Source organism: Poeciliopsis prolifica, unplaced genomic scaffold (genome assembly GCF_027474105.1).
Source record: "Poeciliopsis prolifica strain line A6 unplaced genomic scaffold, Auburn_PproV2 SCAFFOLD006, whole genome shotgun sequence".
Classification (NCBI taxonomy): domain Eukaryota; kingdom Metazoa; phylum Chordata; class Actinopteri; order Cyprinodontiformes; family Poeciliidae; genus Poeciliopsis; species Poeciliopsis prolifica.
Window position 1 is genome coordinate 13,849,507 of NW_026562381.1, and position 17,242 is coordinate 13,866,748.

The 17,242-nt window shown below is 34.2% G+C and overlaps 1 protein-coding gene and 1 long non-coding RNA gene across 4 annotated transcripts in view; one reads left to right on the forward strand and one right to left on the reverse strand.

Moving 5' to 3' along the window:
• The window catches only part of htr4 (5-hydroxytryptamine receptor 4), a 133,151-nt gene that overhangs the window by 10,988 nt on the left and 104,921 nt on the right, over positions 1–17,242 (forward strand). The window lies entirely within an intron of this gene.
• LOC129360516 (uncharacterized) lies at positions 3,388–8,158 on the reverse strand. The gene is made up of 5 exons (XR_008606053.1): positions 8,088–8,158; positions 7,721–7,782; positions 6,611–6,641; positions 6,117–6,215; positions 3,388–3,466 (listed from the first exon to the last, which is right to left on the reverse strand). It is a non-coding gene; the product is annotated as an uncharacterized LOC129360516 (long non-coding RNA).

A 17,242-nucleotide genomic window follows, 5' to 3' on the forward strand; every position in this document is an offset into this window, starting at 1 on the left:
ATATTGTATTGGAGTCACTCTATCCCTTCAAAAAAACCTCAGGTGAAAAATACCTCAGATTAATTAAAGTTTAATTTAACTATTTAGATACAACATATAATTTACTGTAAGCTGAGGGAAAATGTAAATTTTGTAAGTCTGCAAAATGTACCAAATATCCATTATATTTCCAAATGCGAGTGATTCATGTCCAAATATTTGGATTTTTGGATAAAAACCTAATTACCTGGATGCTTCTGCCTGATTAAGATAAAAGTGGCCAAGATTTGCAGGACAGTGTTCCAAGTTCCTCAATGACAAATCAAGAATGACATTTTGTATCATATCCCAAGTCTGATGCTTCTGATCAACAACTTCCTCCACAGTTTTAAGCCAAATACTATCACAGTAATTTTGTATGTTTGGGTTTGGATTAAATTCAGGTTTTACACCAAGGACATAGCCAAACTGAGATTGAAAATGCTGGGAAATATGTGTTTGTTTACTTTAACCTTCCATTGGTGAGTTGTTTTAGTTCAGTTTGCTCTTTAATCTTCTTATTTTCAGAGGTATTAAAATCTATGAAGCCATGCCACAACACTGCCTCTTCCCACCATATTCTTCATTGAAATGAATAAAATGATTCAGTTGTCATTAGCAAACTACAAGCATTAACTCAAATAAGAAGAATGTTCACACTGATGTTTTGAGGAGTACAATTAACATGTTTTATGTAAATCTGTGCCACAGAATTTTTTCACATATGGCTTTCCTGAGTTATTTTGAAATATTTATGTATGCATAATTTATTTGTGCATGCTTCAATCTGGACAATCATATTTCTTTCTATGAACCATCTTATTTGGTACATAGAAAAAGAATCCTGATGCTGCAATATAGGTTTCACTGGAACCACTTTACATGAGACTCAAAATGCAGAGCTGATTCAATGATCCTCACAGACAGAGATCGCTCTGCAAAGAGATAAAAATAATCTGGTTTCCTCCAGTCATCAGTGGGTGAAAAAGGATCAAATTCTTCCGCCTGAAAACATTAAGTATAGATTCTTCGCACAGAGAGATATGTTTCAGTTGTTTGTTTCTGGGAATTATAATTATGGTATATCACTGACAAAATCATAAAATTCAGACACTTAGAAATTTGCAATATTAATTTTGATAACTTTAAATGTTTGGCTTTTGAAGTATGGACTCAAACTGATCTCTAGACTCCTTGTAAATCTCACCAGAACTCTTAAACTTTGTTTTACAAACTTCTCAGGCCCACTGATTTTTCTTTTAATGATAGGCATTTTTCTACTAAGCTTTTTGCTTCCACTCAACTTTCCTTGAACTTGCTGTTACCCAACCAGCCAACATCTGTCTTCTTTCAAGGAAGACTTTCATGGTTACCATCCAAAGATTTTTTGAAAGGTCAAAATGGCTCAAACTGTTTAACAACTATAACAGATTGTGCCATATTTATTTTGATTTAAAATGTTCTCCATCATGTAATGGCTTTTTTAAGAAGATAGACTGAATTTGATATGCATTCTTCTTTTCGGTTCTTGTTAAGGTGTTAACCTTGCTGCTCGCTCCCTTTCAATGTTGCTCCAGATAAGTGCATAAGCCAAGTTCCATAAATGTGAAAAAGCAAATATAGTTCCTCATTATTTATGCATGCATTCAGGCTTCAGGCTGATGGAGCCTCCCTTCACCTCCAATAACACTCAGACACCTTTTTAAACTGAAACACAACTATATTTTGCTATGTGTTTGTTTCTGTCTTGCTCTAAATATTCTGCATTGACATGTTATCTTCAAATGTGATTTTCAAATGCTTTGCCTTAATTTTTTTTGGAGTTTCTCTTTCATTTTATTCATGCATTTTGTTTTTTATTGTTCAAGTTGATCTGATTAAAAAAACATGATTTGTCCTTTACAGCAATTCCTGCGAAAATGTCAGCTGAAAACTCAGCATTTAAAAAAAAACATTGGAAGGGTGTAGGTGCAATATGTTACTTTACTCAGCTTCTTGCACTTTTTCTGTGTCTCCAATCTTCGTGTTATACACTTTCCTATACTAACTACAAATTTCTCTTATTTCAGTAACAGCAGGTACATCAAAGGATCTTATTACAACTTTGTAGTAGCACTTAAAATGTGCATTCACAAAGTAGACAAAGATCTGATTTGTGAGGTACTGATAACCAGGTCAGCATTCAGGGCAGATTCAGCTCAAAATTGGACGACTTGTCTGTGTATTGCTGTTGTTTTTGTTGCAAATACTGTCAGAGGTGGAAATGTAGCTGGTGTAAGAGATGTATGCATGGAAACTTGTTTCTGAATGACAAAATGATTCCAAAAGTTGGAATTGAGAAGATTTGTGTAAAAAATATTTTGGAGTTTTTGCTGTTCCACATGTTTGTATCCATGAATTTTATCAATTGAGAATCAGAATAAACATAGCAACTGTAAGTAACTTAAAAACTCAGAAGAAAATGATTCTTAAACATTTTGAAGCCATTGCACGTTCTCTTATCTTATGATTATATGGAGACTCGGGTTTTATCTCGGAGTGGAATATTTCCACAAGAAGTCCTGAAAGAATTCTGCAGACAATTGTCTTTCACATTATAGTGCTCCGAGGTTTTTGGGAATGTTTCTGAAGTGGACATATGGAAGTTGATGAGATTTAAATTCATGCAACTTGTGAGTTTTTATTTTTTTTTTGGCTTTCTGTAAATTAAACTACAGCTCTGTTGATTGATTTGAGTAACTTCCATTACTGTGAAATAAATGTGGTAGCTCTACTTTTCTTTAGCTTAAATGTGAGATGTCCTTTTTGTTGTCAATAACAATGTTTTATTCGTTACGGTACTTGTGCAGCTTTGGCTCAATTTACCATTCTGTCTATATTATAGTTATTGTACAAACACAACACAACTGCTTGGACTTAGTCAAAAAAATGAAGCTTCTTATTTCATAGAAATGCTGATTAATGTTATCTGTCCTATTTTAACAGTTATTCTGTTTGACATCTTGCATTGACTAAGACGGGCTGAACTGGAAGCACAAATGTTTCTCTGTCAAACACTGTCTTATCAGTATTTGACAGATAAGCAGAAAAAATTGGACATGATTGTAATTATGATTCCTGACCTTGTTGGTAGCACAAATTCTGATTAACAACCCAGACGCCAGCTGGTGGTCTTATCTCTGTTTCACTTCCAAAAACATACGAGAGCACACAGATAATCTTTAGTTTAGCTATGTACATTCTAACACAAAATTAACCGATAAGTACAATTTATAGTTTGTCCACAGGTTATAGGCTCTCTTTGATGTGGATGATGACCTGAGATGTTGATGGTTAATGAAGTGAGTTTAATGAGCACTTTGCTTCATTCGCATAACAAATGTGGCATGGTGATGTGATCTGAACAGCAATCCATTTACTCCACTCCATTTCTGAGGAGATGCTCACCCTGGGGAGTAGAGTCAAGATTCACTTTGATTTTTGACAAGCTTCTCACATTAGACCAGAAGCTAAACAGAGCAGAATGAATCCGGCAAGCGGAAGGAGAAATGCTTTCGGAGGATTCTGGAGGGAATTTCATTTTATTTATTTTAAACTTGCCAAACAGAACATCTAATATTTTATACAATGTTACATTTAGATTTTATCACTATTAAATCAAAATATTCTTATGTAAATAAATTAGTTTTAATGCTCTGAAGTGGTCTTTTTTATCAATTTCGCTGGAAAATTAAAAAAACAGTAAAGACTTTTTTTCACATTTTCATTCATTTACTAAATGTGTTATAATGGAGGCTTCTCTGCTATATCAAATTGTCACCAGATCCATGCATGATGGTTTAGCTTTGTTTTTGTTACCTTCTGTTCAGTTTGTGTTAAACAAAATTTCAGAGACTTAGTTTAGGCTCAGCAATGTCAGGCTTGCCAAGCAAAATGTACTCTTCCTATATTTACAAATAATGAAATGCATAAAATCAAAATAATATGCAAAACTTTAACCATAATCTTTATGAAACAATTTTGTCATATTCAATAAATAAATATCCCAATAAGTTTTGTTTGTGTTGAACAATTTTTTTAAGGTCACAGTTTTGTTTTTAAAGTAATATTTTTATTGATCCGTTATAATATTCTAATTTTAAATGCTGTGTTTTCATTACCGTTGAGCAGAAAATCATAAGGATTAAGAGAAATTGAGGTATTAAAACATCAGCCTGTGTAATTAATTTATAAAGTATTTCACTTGATGATGGCATAACTGAATTAAATGTATTTCTCAGTAATCTAGTTTTTTGAATAGGTCTGTACTTTCCTACATCTGACTTTCTGCAGAACACCTCAATTATCTGAGAAAAATCAATCTTATCAAATGACTACACATTTCTGAGAATTGCGTGTGTGTGTGTGCGTGTGTGTGTGTGTGTGTGTCGGAAAGTGGTTTTAATTAAGTGTGTAATAATAATTTGATGCCCAAAATCAGAATTTACATAATTTTGGAGTCAACATTCTAATCTGATATTTTATTTCAAAATTCAGCGTTGGATATTTGAGTTTAGTGATTTTTTTTTTTCATTAATGAAAGCATTATGATAAGCATATAGTATCATGTAAAAGCATTGAGTCCTCTTTTAAAGGTGGTTTGGTACGCATACTACTTTCATCATTTCATTTTTAACTTTGTGTTTGATGTTTTCTCAACATGGCGGATCATTTATCATACTGCTGAGGACAAATGTCTCCTTTTTTCAGATATTGAAGAAAAAAATAAATATTTCTAACCTATAATGTGCTTTTGTACATATTTAGTCTTTTGGTCATTTCGTTTGTATATTTCTTGTCCAGATGCTGAAAAAAGGTCAGAAGTCAAACGTTGAACTCTGTCCTATTAATTTTTCATAGATGCCAGAGCTGTCCACATAATGCAGTTGCAAAAAAGCCACAAAAAAATAAATAAATAAATAAATAATAATAATAAATAGTTCAACAGTGGCTGTTTTTTTTCATATTGTAAGAGTTATTATATGTATGTGACCCTGAGAAGCAGTTTGATTTATAGTATTTGGTTATTCCAGTATATTAAGTGTCTAGGGATGATGCAGAAAAGGCAGTTATGGTGAAATTCATGCTGGTATAAAAAGAAAAAAAAAAGAAAACTCTCTTCAGAGCTGTTTTTAGTTTTTAGTTGACTGGCAGGTTCCTCCTGGAAATCTCATAAAGATAAAAACAAAAGGTTTCTTTAGATCTTATCATTTTTTAAATAAGAATAACCTTACATTTTCAATGCCTTTACTACCTTTGAGTTGTTTGTATTGTGAAAATCATATAGAAACAACAGATTGACAGATGAAACAAATATGCTGCAAACTCAAAGCTTACAAACAATGCTAAAGGTGGCAGACACTTTTCATGTTTAACTGGGAGTGACAGATAATTTCACTACTATTCAAGGAATGTAGAGTTCATTTAAGTTCACTGAGTCCAAAATCTAAAATACTTCACTGATCAAACGTGATCTGGATTAAACTAGAGCTCTTTGATCCAATGACTATTTCAGTGATAGATTATTCTATTGATTCATTCTGACCATTAATCAATTAATCAGATGAAAATTTTGGAAACATTTGTAGATTTTTTTATTAAATTTAATTAATCACTTAATATATTTTTTTATTAGAAATATACATTTGTAGCATGATTTCTGTGGATGTTTGTTTGCTTTGTATAGTTTGAAGTTAAAACTACTTAATTTTTAGAACTTGGAATAACCTCTTTAATATTTGCATGCCAAAGCTTCAGGACTGACTGAATTTGTGCTTTCTTCTTACTATAACAGTATACTTCGAAACAAAAACATTTCCAGTCTGGACAATTCACTGAGTGGATTGTGCAGCAATGTCAGATCTGAGTGCTTTCTCATTTTATGTCAGTCTTTTCCAAAGTGCTTTGGCCTTTTTGGAAATGAAAGAGAAAAGGATGTAGCGCTCTCTAATAATACAACCAACATAAGAAATACTGAAAACGCCAAAGAGAAAGACAACACAAACAGAAGTGAAATTATTCCGAAAATAAATGAGATGCATAAATATTAAGACTAGTACCTGTGCAGGAGATTCGTGTTTGCAGTACATCTGGCAGTGTGGAATGCATTTAGCTCCAAATCTTGTTTGTTGGCTGACAGTTAATCAGAACGCGATCATCTAGATGGAAAAATAAAAAATTGCACAAGAGGATTACAATCCAACCCCGTAACCCAGTTCTGGAATAGACATGAGTGAAATAGAAAATCATAATAACAAAGCCTTTTCCAGAATTCACCTTACAGTTTTAATGCAAAAGACGTGAAATAAAACTTAACAATATACACATTTGGAACTCATGCTATATGCATTGTTATAAGTACTTTCAGGAACTTGCCTTTTACACTATTTAAATTTATGGCTGTCTGGCCTGTGGCTTTACTACGTAATGACCCCATTACATCAATTTAAGTACCAATCAAGTTTAGAAAGGTACCAGGTAAGTTTAGGGAAAGTACGTGGTAATTTCTAGGAAAGTACAATTTAAGTTATTGGAAAAAATTTAATTATGTCACCTCATAGTGCAGCTTGTGAACTGGCAATTCCCTGTAAATTATAAGAAATTGGAGTCAGTTCTAACAAAATACTTACTGTGTTTCAACTACCTAGTCTTGCTTTCTAAATTAGTTCTACCCAAATATTTATTGATATTTTCTGTTCTTAATAAATATGAATATCAACGAAAAACCAGTTTTGGTCGAGGGAGAGTTCTTGCCAAAATGCATTCATTGCTCTTATTTTCGTTGCAATCCAATCTGTACAATGGAGCAGAAACAAACAGTCTTTTTTAATTAACATATTTTTATGCTTTTGTCTAATATATCAACAAAAGGGACTTTTATGGTTATGCATGATGTTTGTAACTGTTTCAAATTGTCAACAACCTCAACATTGAACAGTTTTCCAATCAACCGCTGAAAACCGGCTCGAGACTTTTCCAAACAAAAATTTGCAGCCAAACTGCTTCCACTAGTGCAGTGGGAGAGACAGAAAGTACTCAACTGGCTTCAGCTCCAGGCCTCTCTTTGTTAGTTGTCCAGGTATAATTTCCAGGACTGATGGAAAAAGTTAGCTATGTGAAACATGGAGAGTATATAGAGCTTGAGTATAACTTTATTTGACAAGTGTATGATGAGAGACTGTGATGAGAGTTGATGTCATTTACTCTCTGGTGAATGTGAACTAAGAGAGTTTAGATTCTGGTTAGGTTTGTCTTTGCAAATCTAATGGCATTGTATGCGGTTATGATGAAACATAAAACAAGTTTTTGCGCCATTTTATATTCTAATAGATATGATTCTATATCTATGTGATGTTTGATTTGATTGTACATTTAAATTAGTCATTTAAATCAGCACATTTAATGTCACTGTTACTGACAGACGTAAAAAAAAATAGTATACATATTTGCCTGAATGTGGAGAAATCAAAATTTATTCAGTATTGGCTGAAAACATTTTGAAAGAAATATCTCAAACTGTAAAGAAACCGTTAATGTTGAAGACATTCCAAAAAGATGGGAAAATCATTCTAATTCTCTGCAGATGACAGGTATGTTCTGGATAATTGTACATCTCACTGCAGGCTCTGTTGATTACACACAGCAGTTTGCACCGATGGCTGACCTTTTCGTTTATTCTTCAATTTTTCGAAAATTCATCCACACAGTGGAAATGCAGTTATTGCTCTGAAAGTAAAAGAAGAAAGTAAATGAAAACAAACTTTGAAAAATGCATGAGAATCAAAACGTACACAAGAGAACAATACAATAAATACTTTTATGAAAAGGTTTAACTTTTCATAAACTTTTCACCAATAAACTCTGTGTCTTACAGACATGGTCGAGGGAGAGTTCTTGCCAAAATGAAATTGCATTTTGGCAAGAAAATGCCAAAATGCACTGTGTCTTACAGACACAGAGTTTATTGGTCAGTCACTCTGGGTTTCTGTTTCACATGAAATTCGGGCCCTCAAAAAACTGTCAGTGCTCACATGGAAAGAGATCACTCTGAGGAGAGACTTTCCCCAAGGAAATGCAGCACTTCAGCTCTTCAAGACCCTGAAGAGGAAAAAAAACAGACAGAGAGAGCAAAGTATTCCTCGAGCTGACACTTGAACATCAGTTCCTGAATGTCCGTCTGCAAAGGATCTCTATATATCTTAGGCTGCAAGGACGATGACTACTCATCAGTGCATCTGCCAGCCCCTGTCTCGGTAGTCCATTCATGAGGCAGTAATAATAAGTCAGAATCTGACTGAAAGATAGAAGACACAACCTCAAATCACAATTTTTTATTTTTATTCTTTTTTGTTTTAGGACTTTTGTTAAATATACAAAAACATGCGATGCAAATAATTATGATATTTCTACTAAAGCATGATGGAGAGGTAAAGTTAAATCATATAACCGTTAATGATTTCTTACTTGGGGAGAATTAAGAGAATTAGAGGTGATTGTAATGGCAGCAATTATAAAAAGTTTAATATGTTTTACAAACATCAATCTAATCGATGATCAAGTGAAAAAAAAACAACTGAATTGCAGCAAACGCTATTTTATGCATACACCTGGCTTTTCTAAGGGTGTCTTTGGAATTTAAGAGATTAAAATAAAAGTTAATTCAATAAAATGTATTAACTGTACTGGATAAGCTTTCATTTTAAATTGATTCCTTCATTAAATAAAAATGTAAGCAAATTATGTACACTTTTGTATACTTTTATTCATTCATACTTGGAGTATTAGGGTATTAATTAATTAGTTCTCAAATAGACAATATCTCAGATTGGGTAAATACTATTTCAATGTTTTACCTTTTAGATGATACAGTATTTTGTCCTCAGTGATAAGTTAAATCTGCATAAATGCTCATGTGCTGCCTCTTAATTTTGTCTAGAGACTGCAGCTGCAGCATAATTCATCTGACAAGTTTGATCATACAACCCTGATGCACATTTCTGCCATTGTCCAACTGCCAAACTGAATAAACCAAGTATTCCTCAAACACCTCTTGTCTGAAGCTATTTTCAAAAGACTACAGAGATTTAGTCATGCAATAAATAATTTATGTTGCGTTAAAAGCTTTTAAGAATGTTGTGACCAAACACACCCAGTCTTTCTAACCATATCACTTCTGCTAAAGTGTCACAAAAAACTCATGCTAGTTACTGCCCAACTGTGACATTTTGTGTGAGACAGGTTTGTAGGCTTTATCCTGAATGGAAATTTATTTTTATTTTCTGTATAATTATGACTTCATTGTGTTGGAAACTGTAGTTATGAACATTTCAACTTCCAAAGTAAGAGTTTAAAATCAAAAGTAATCTTTGAATTGTTTTAAACAAGCTACTATCTATTTTCCAGGCACATAGTTCCATTTTACAGCTCAAGCAAGCAACTTTGCTTACCTTATTTGTTGAGTAAAATGACAAAGATATCAAAAACAACTTAAAAGAAATTTGACTTTGCATCATATCCTTTCTGACATGCCCCCTGCAACACTTCTCCATGCTGTCCTTTGATGCTGCTTGGAACCGTTCATTGGAGCAAAGTAGTTTGTATGATCAGCAGACATGCAGTTCCAGCAGGTGTTTGGTAAGTGGTGCTGCCACTAGTCTGGTGGAACTGAGTTTGGTTGAGGGTTGCTTTCTGGTTTAGTTTGGCTGAAAATTGAAGGTCCAAGTCAGAGCTTTCGATAAATAGATTGCACATTGTATCAGTAATGTTAAGGCACCCCTGAATGGCTGACATGCCACTGCATGTAATTAGGTGTTTAATGAGGGAATGACATTGTAAGATGATATAAAGGTGAAACATGCCTATGTACGTTTTTATGTCTCAAAAAAAGCTTATACAAGAAGTGTCCATGTATCCCCCTTGAATAAGACTTGCTTCAGACAGATGTCATCTCCTGTCAGTGACACAAACAGCGTCTGCCAGCTGTCTTCCTGCTTTGCTCCAAAAATGTCAGAATCAAGTCATTTATGGCGTTTTAGGCTAAAAACTGATTTTCCTAGCACTTGATTTGAATAATTATATTATGAAGGTGGTTGTCCCCTAAAGTTTTATGGCTTATTATTTAAATGTTGCTGCAAAAGAAACTTTTTCTTTTCTTCTCTTTTAGTATTTTTATGACTGACTCCTCAAACACCCTTTTATGGAAAGATACGCAAAATCTTTTAAAAGAAAATAAGCTTTCACAAAAGGGGTTATTAAGTGCCGTCATCGTATCCTTTAACTTTAACAAGGGTTTGAGATTTAGTCGATGCAGCTAACTCAAATAAACCATGATTCTGTCGAGCATCATCGTACACCACTCCAATTTTTCAGCAGAACATTTACTTTTCACAGCAGCCACTTTAGTACTATCCCAAGATGTTTTTTTTTTTTTTTTTGTATAATTTCATCCCGTAAAGATAAAAATGTGACACATTTACTGAGTAACTGGTTTTTTGAAAGCTTCTCTATTGGATCCACCTGGCATCTATTAACATCTTGGATCATTATCAAAAGGAACAGATTTACCTCGTCTGACCCTCTGAGGGTTTACCTTTTGTGTTTGTAATTCAGAACAGTGTGATGATCCTGTGCATGCAATATACTTTTATGCACCATTGGATATAAATTTCTGTCATCTGTGAAAATGTGATTGCTAAAACTTTTGTTGTTTTTAACTATGCAGCTGGTCTGTTGTGGGACAGGAGAATAGAGCAACTTGCCTCATTCAGCTTCCTGTTGATTTTGCTGTTCTTGACACTCAAAATAGTATTGCAATCATAATCTCAGCACAACTGTGTACAAAACAAATTCTGCAACAAGGACTTACAAAGTTTGCTTGTTCCCACCTGTGGAATGGAAGCAGTGATTGTCAGCTGCATGGCTTTGTTTTCCAATAATAGTCCACTTGCAAAAAAGCATAATTTGAATGCAAATCGCACAAAAAAAAAAAAAAAAAAAGGGAGTCTGCTTTTAATCTGGACCAAACAAGTGGGCCAACAGACTTTCCTGGTGTGAATAAACCCTTTAGCAGTATGACAGAGAATACACATGGCTAGAGTTGCATACTGAAATTTCAGGTTTGCATCACTGTTTGACTGTTTAAATTGAAGTCTGGTGAGCGGTGTCTTATTACTGACCAGTTGGAATGAGTCAGCCTGAAACCCCAGCCCATGCACTTGTGACAAGCTGATGTAATGCATCCTATTTTTACCTGAGATACACTCTGTCCCTCTGTCCACTGGTCTACTTTGCATATGTCCTGGAACTTTGACAGTTCTGTTGAAACAACAAACTCCTACCTGCTGGATATATTTAAAAAATGCTCATCAGGAATGCAGAACTATGCACTTTGATTTATTATATTAACAGAAGCTAGATGTGTTTATTTATGTGTGTTGCAGTTATCTACGACATCATTTGGTTTTTATGACTCATGATAAGAAGGAAGTACAAGTGTTTCCAATTCTTTGCTTTTACATATGAGAAAAAAAAATATTTATCTGGTTATAAAATTTTAAAAATCTATTCTGAAGTTTAACAATACCAAGACAATAGATTCCTCACTGTTCTTACAATTAATAAATGGTGTCAGAATTGAAAATGTACGTGAGAAAAACAATGTCCATATTTCATGCTTTCAGATGATTAAAAAGCGTAGTAGCAATTAGGTGCAACTGCACCTATAAAAGCAGAAGTTTTTGCAGGCCGCTGATCAAGATCTTACAGGTCACAGTATCAAGGAAGAAATACATTAGAGAAAGAAACTCCTGGCATTCAATCTGGAAAAGATTACATGGTCATTTCCAAAGAAACTACAGTAAATCATCATGCAGAGAGAAAAAAGACATCTAAGACAGCTGACAGTCTTCCATGGGGATTCATGTCAAAGCAAATTCACAAGCTGAAACTGTGTATTGCAGAGTGAAATGACAAGAAATTAACCGCCTGCAGCATCTCAGTTTATACAGGCCTCTGTCAGCTTGCTAAATGTTAAAACACATGACAGCACAATTTGAAAAATACTCAACAGTTACTGTATGGCTTGTTTGGAATTGTTTAGAAAGAGTCTCTTCTCTATGTGGCAGGAAGACAGTTTGCAAAGCTGCATCTAAATAAACCACAAGACTTCTGGGACAGTTTGATTTACACACAATAAGTAGAAATGTTAAGTCATTATAGGTACTGTGCAATATATATATATAAAAAGCATCATGCAGATAAGCAGAATAACATCAAAGCAGATGTTATGGACAGTGGTGGAGGACAGATGATTTCAGCTTGCAGTCATGCAATCAACAGTGAGTTACTCTGTATGCAAAAGAATTTCGGAGTCAAATATGAGGCCATCTGTCTGACAGCTTAAACTTGGCCCAAACTGGGTCATCAACAGGTCAGTGATCCCAAACACAGCAGCAAATCTACAACAGAATGGCTGAAAAAAAAAGAAAAAGGTTTTATACTCAGAGCTTTTTCTTTTTGGCAAGATGTTTGTTTAATAAATAATGACATTATGGAATCCTTAAGTATCTTGATGCAAAATCATCAGAACTGAAAGAGGGTTTTGATGTCTATTTACTATGACTGCAAATATTTTGATGGTACCACCACGATATCTAGTTATAGCAGCAACATGTGAAGCGCTAAGTACATCTCATAGACATATAATAACTAATTGATTACTGATTCACAATCAAGGAACAAAAATTTGAATGTGTCATGCCAGAGTTTGGTCTAAGCCCTGACCTTTAACATCACTTTGGATCTAAATTGCATTGGAATTTTCCAACAACTAATAGAGATGTAAGTCAAAGAAACATGGTTATTAAAGTAAAAACAATCTTCATTAAAACCACAATTCATTGAAAAAGTTGGAATTATTTGATAATCTTGTGGTTTTAGGTAAATATCCTCACAGTGAACTGCTTTTAAAAGAAACACTTGTAAAGTCCAAGTAGCATATTCAGCACAATGACTATTTGGTCTATTTTTATAAAAGCCTCGCTGGCAAAGGCAAGATAATTTGCACAACATTTTTATGTTTTTATTGGTCCAAGTTTCCAGCTCTCAGCAGATAGAGAACATAATCAAATAGCGAGTCATTGCTTTGTAGATAGATGACTTATAACACTATCTCCAACACTTGGAGGTGGACTGAGGTCAAGTTTAGTTGATAATTTTTGAGCCACTGTGCTAGGAAGTACCTTCATAATAATGCAAGAATTTTAGTACTACAATAAAGATTTGGAAACCCCTTCATGGACAAAAAGATAGTTAGAAACAAGTGGGAATATGAGAAGATACATTGACTAATATAAACCCAAGCATTCGTTTTAAAGCTAAACTATGCTTACACTACATTTAAAGTAATTTACTTTTTAAATTAGAAGTGTCACTAAAAAGTCATTTGAAATCATTCATCTGTACTTGTCCATTTTTAGTTACACCAAGCAAGTTCCTGGATCGGATCATCTTTTGCTTTCAGAATTGGTTTTATTGCTTGGAAATGAGGTTTGGCAAACATTCCCCAGAGATTTTGGTTCACATCAACATAATGAAGTCATGCAGTTGTGGCAGATTTGGTAGACTGATCGTTCTAATCTCCTGTTCTGCCACATCGAAGTACTTTGAACTCAGTGTCATGTTCCAGAAACAGGTTTAATATGATTTGATCTTTCATGACTTGCATTCTTCTTCTACAAGTAGCCATCAGGAGATTATTACACTGTTGACATAAAGCATAGATGTCAAACTCCTGTCTTCAACGGTCAATACCCTGAAACCTTTGGATGCATTCCAAGTCCAACACACCTATCTGAATTATACCCTCGTGCAGCCTAGTTCTACAAACTCCCTCTAATGACCTAATTATTTTATTCTGGTGTGTTGAGGCAGAGTGACATCTTACCCTTTATGGACACTGAGCTATAAAGACTGGAGTTTAACCTCTGACCAACAGGATTAATACATTACAAAAAGAACACAAAATAAAATAACCTTCTCAGAACTTTGCTAATTTTTAAAAATTCTATTTAACATTTCACATGGTTAAATTAAAACTTGTTGAAGTTTTAGCACTCACTGATAATAATAATGCAGGGTAACTGCTATACACATATATTTTATTCAACCAGCATCGAGAATCTTTTTCCTCATTCTCTGAGTTTCTTTCTAGAGCTAGCTAGACAAGGCTATCTAGGCCAATTTCTGATGGTTCCAAACATCCTCCAATTAGTATTCCAATTATTTAGGTCACTGAGGTCCTGGGAACATTCAAGTCTTTAGAAATAGGTTTACACTCTTCTCCCTATCCTATCGATACAGTTTTGTCTGGATGTAGCGGGAATTACAAAACTGAGCATCCACATACATATAATATCATGTGTATTCAAACTAACACTGTAGTCATATCACAAAAAATCTCAAAATTAGTATGTATGACTTTCCTTTGTATCAGGGTTTGAAATTGCTGCCTTGATAACATTGGATATTTAAAATTTCTTATTCTACATTTGCTTATTTTAAAACATGGACTAATTTCTTTACTAATTTAATATAAATGTACAAAGAAATATGTTTAAATATTTGTTTGTCAGTTTTCTTTTATACTTATTTATCTATGTATAAAAATAAAGAGGAAAAACATGTTCCTTAAAGGATTATATTGCATTTAGAGGATTGCTGGGTAGCAATTGAAAAAGCAAACACATTTTTGTCTAAATAAAATGTGTATTTGTGCAATTTATACAGAAACTGACTGCACAATTTTCTTGCCATGAGTTTTATTTTTTATTTTTTTACTCTGGCCGACTTATTCAGGTAGACTTTTGATGGTCACTAATGAGCTGTAGTTGTCTGCAGGCATGTCTGTGACCTACATGCTTGTAGTTCCTTTTGATACAGGTCAAAAGAAACAACCAGTGAAGCTAATGGGATTGGGAACACATGCTGGCTGTGGTTGAACCATCCCCGCTGCTCTCTTGTGTCTGTGGATTCACTTTGTGTTTATGTCACTTTCTAATGGTCTGCTCTGGTTGAGTCTTTAATGGGCTTTTGGTTTCCAAACAAGTCTTTGGTGACACGGTCACTCTGGGGCAGAATTCATCTTCCTGCTTAGAATAACTCTTTGATTAAAAAGTTGTCATTTTAAAATGAGATTGCACACATTTTAATTCTGAGAACAAAACTGATGTACTTCAAGAAGGCTAAATTTTAAAAGTGCAATGATGGTTTCCTTAGTTTTTCAAAAGCTTCAAAGAGAAAAATAAAGTTTAGTTTGGTTGACTAGCATGCCTGTTAAAAAAATGTCAGTTCTGTGCTTTTTTAGCAATTCATTATAAAAATTCATCCAGTGGATGCACTGGATGAATTTTCATCCTCCTACATCACAATCAACCTGCTACCATGAAGAAATTCTTGTCTTCATCTTAAGGGAAAAAGGAACTCTGTAATTTTTTTTATTATTATTTTCAAGGACACAGAAGAGGCAATGACTTATTACATAACCCCAACCTACAGAAGTGTCCTGTAAAATCATCATCACATTCCCTAACATTTGTCTTCCATCTGCTGTGTTCTGCTTCTACTCTTCTCTTTATGGTACCTATTAAAGTTTAGCTTTGCTTTTACACTGCAACTAACTGACTGTGGCATTTATATTACTGATGCTTTAAAGGTGTTGTTTTTTCAGTGTGTATGAGAGGTTCTCTAGTTATAGATTTTACAATCCTCAGTGACAAAGTTTATATGGTTGTGAGTCACTCTGTCCTTGTGCACTTTGGACAGTGGAGCAGCTTTTTATGGCCTCTTCTGTTTAGGTCTCTACCGAATTATCCTCCAGCTTGGCACCAAGAAAGGTCCTGTGGACTTACACAGCAAAGATCAATAGACGGAGAGTAAGATGGACAGCCAGAGAGTTAGTTTGGAGAAAAGGTCAGATTTTTGATGTCTGCTCAGAGTGCATGTGCCAACAGGTAATAACATCTGTTATCGAGTGTTCTGACATTCAGTTCAAGCCAATATCTGAGCCAAATACCAGCTGACGTAAGTTTCTGCCCTCAGGTCCCCGGCATATAATGAAGCAGATAATGAAAAATCTTCTAAATGTTGTTAAGAATGACGGTTCAAAACAAGGTTAAGATATACAAAATTATTTTCTGACATTTTTATATCTGAAGAAAAATTGACATGAACAGGTGTTTTATACTGACACAGGTACATCTCATTAAATCAGAGTGTCATAAAAAATTAATTGGTTTCAATAATTCAGTCAAAAATACTTAAATTCATAGTTTATCTGCAATAGAGTAACATAATATTTATTTCTGATAATAGTGATGATTATGGTTTAAAGCTAATACTGAATAGTATTGTACCGTATATGTACTCATTCTTTGGTTGTGGCTTCTTTTGCATGATTGTTTGCATTAATGTGGAAAGGATCAGGTGGTGGCATTAAGCTGGCCAAAACTGCTTTAAAATCTCCTTTTTTGTGTTTGTGTACACTATCTTCCTCTTGAGTATGCTCATAGATTACTGATGGAGTTACGTTTTCCTGGTCAGTCAAAGATTATGAAGTCATCGTCATTGAGACGGGTGATTGTACTTTTGCCAAGGTGCCATGTCCTTCTGGAAAATGAAAACAACATTTCCAGGTTGTCAGCAGAGAAAAGCACGAAGTGTTCTGAAATAACCTGATAGATAGCTGACCTTGGAGTTAATAACACAGTGGACCAACACCAGCACCTGACACGGCTCCCTGAAGCATCACGGACAATGATGACAAGCTTGAACTCAATCTTGGGTTCTGTGCCTCTCCACTCCTCATCCAGGCTCTGGAACTTAAATTGAACATTTACTTTAATCTGAAAAATAACTGTGGACCACTGAGCTTTTTTTGTTTTTTAACAAAGCTAATTCATCTTAGCTTCTGGTTCAGGAGTAGCTTAAAACAATAAATTTGACAGTTGTAGCAGATGTCTTGGATCCATGATGTGAAATTGTTCTTGAAGCACCAACACCATCTGGAGTCCTCACCTTGGAAATTTTCCCACCATTTTTCAGGAGGCCTTACTCTGATTATGCTGATGAAGACAGCACATTATATACAACCAGTGTTGCTTTACAGACAGATATTAACTTAAATATTAAT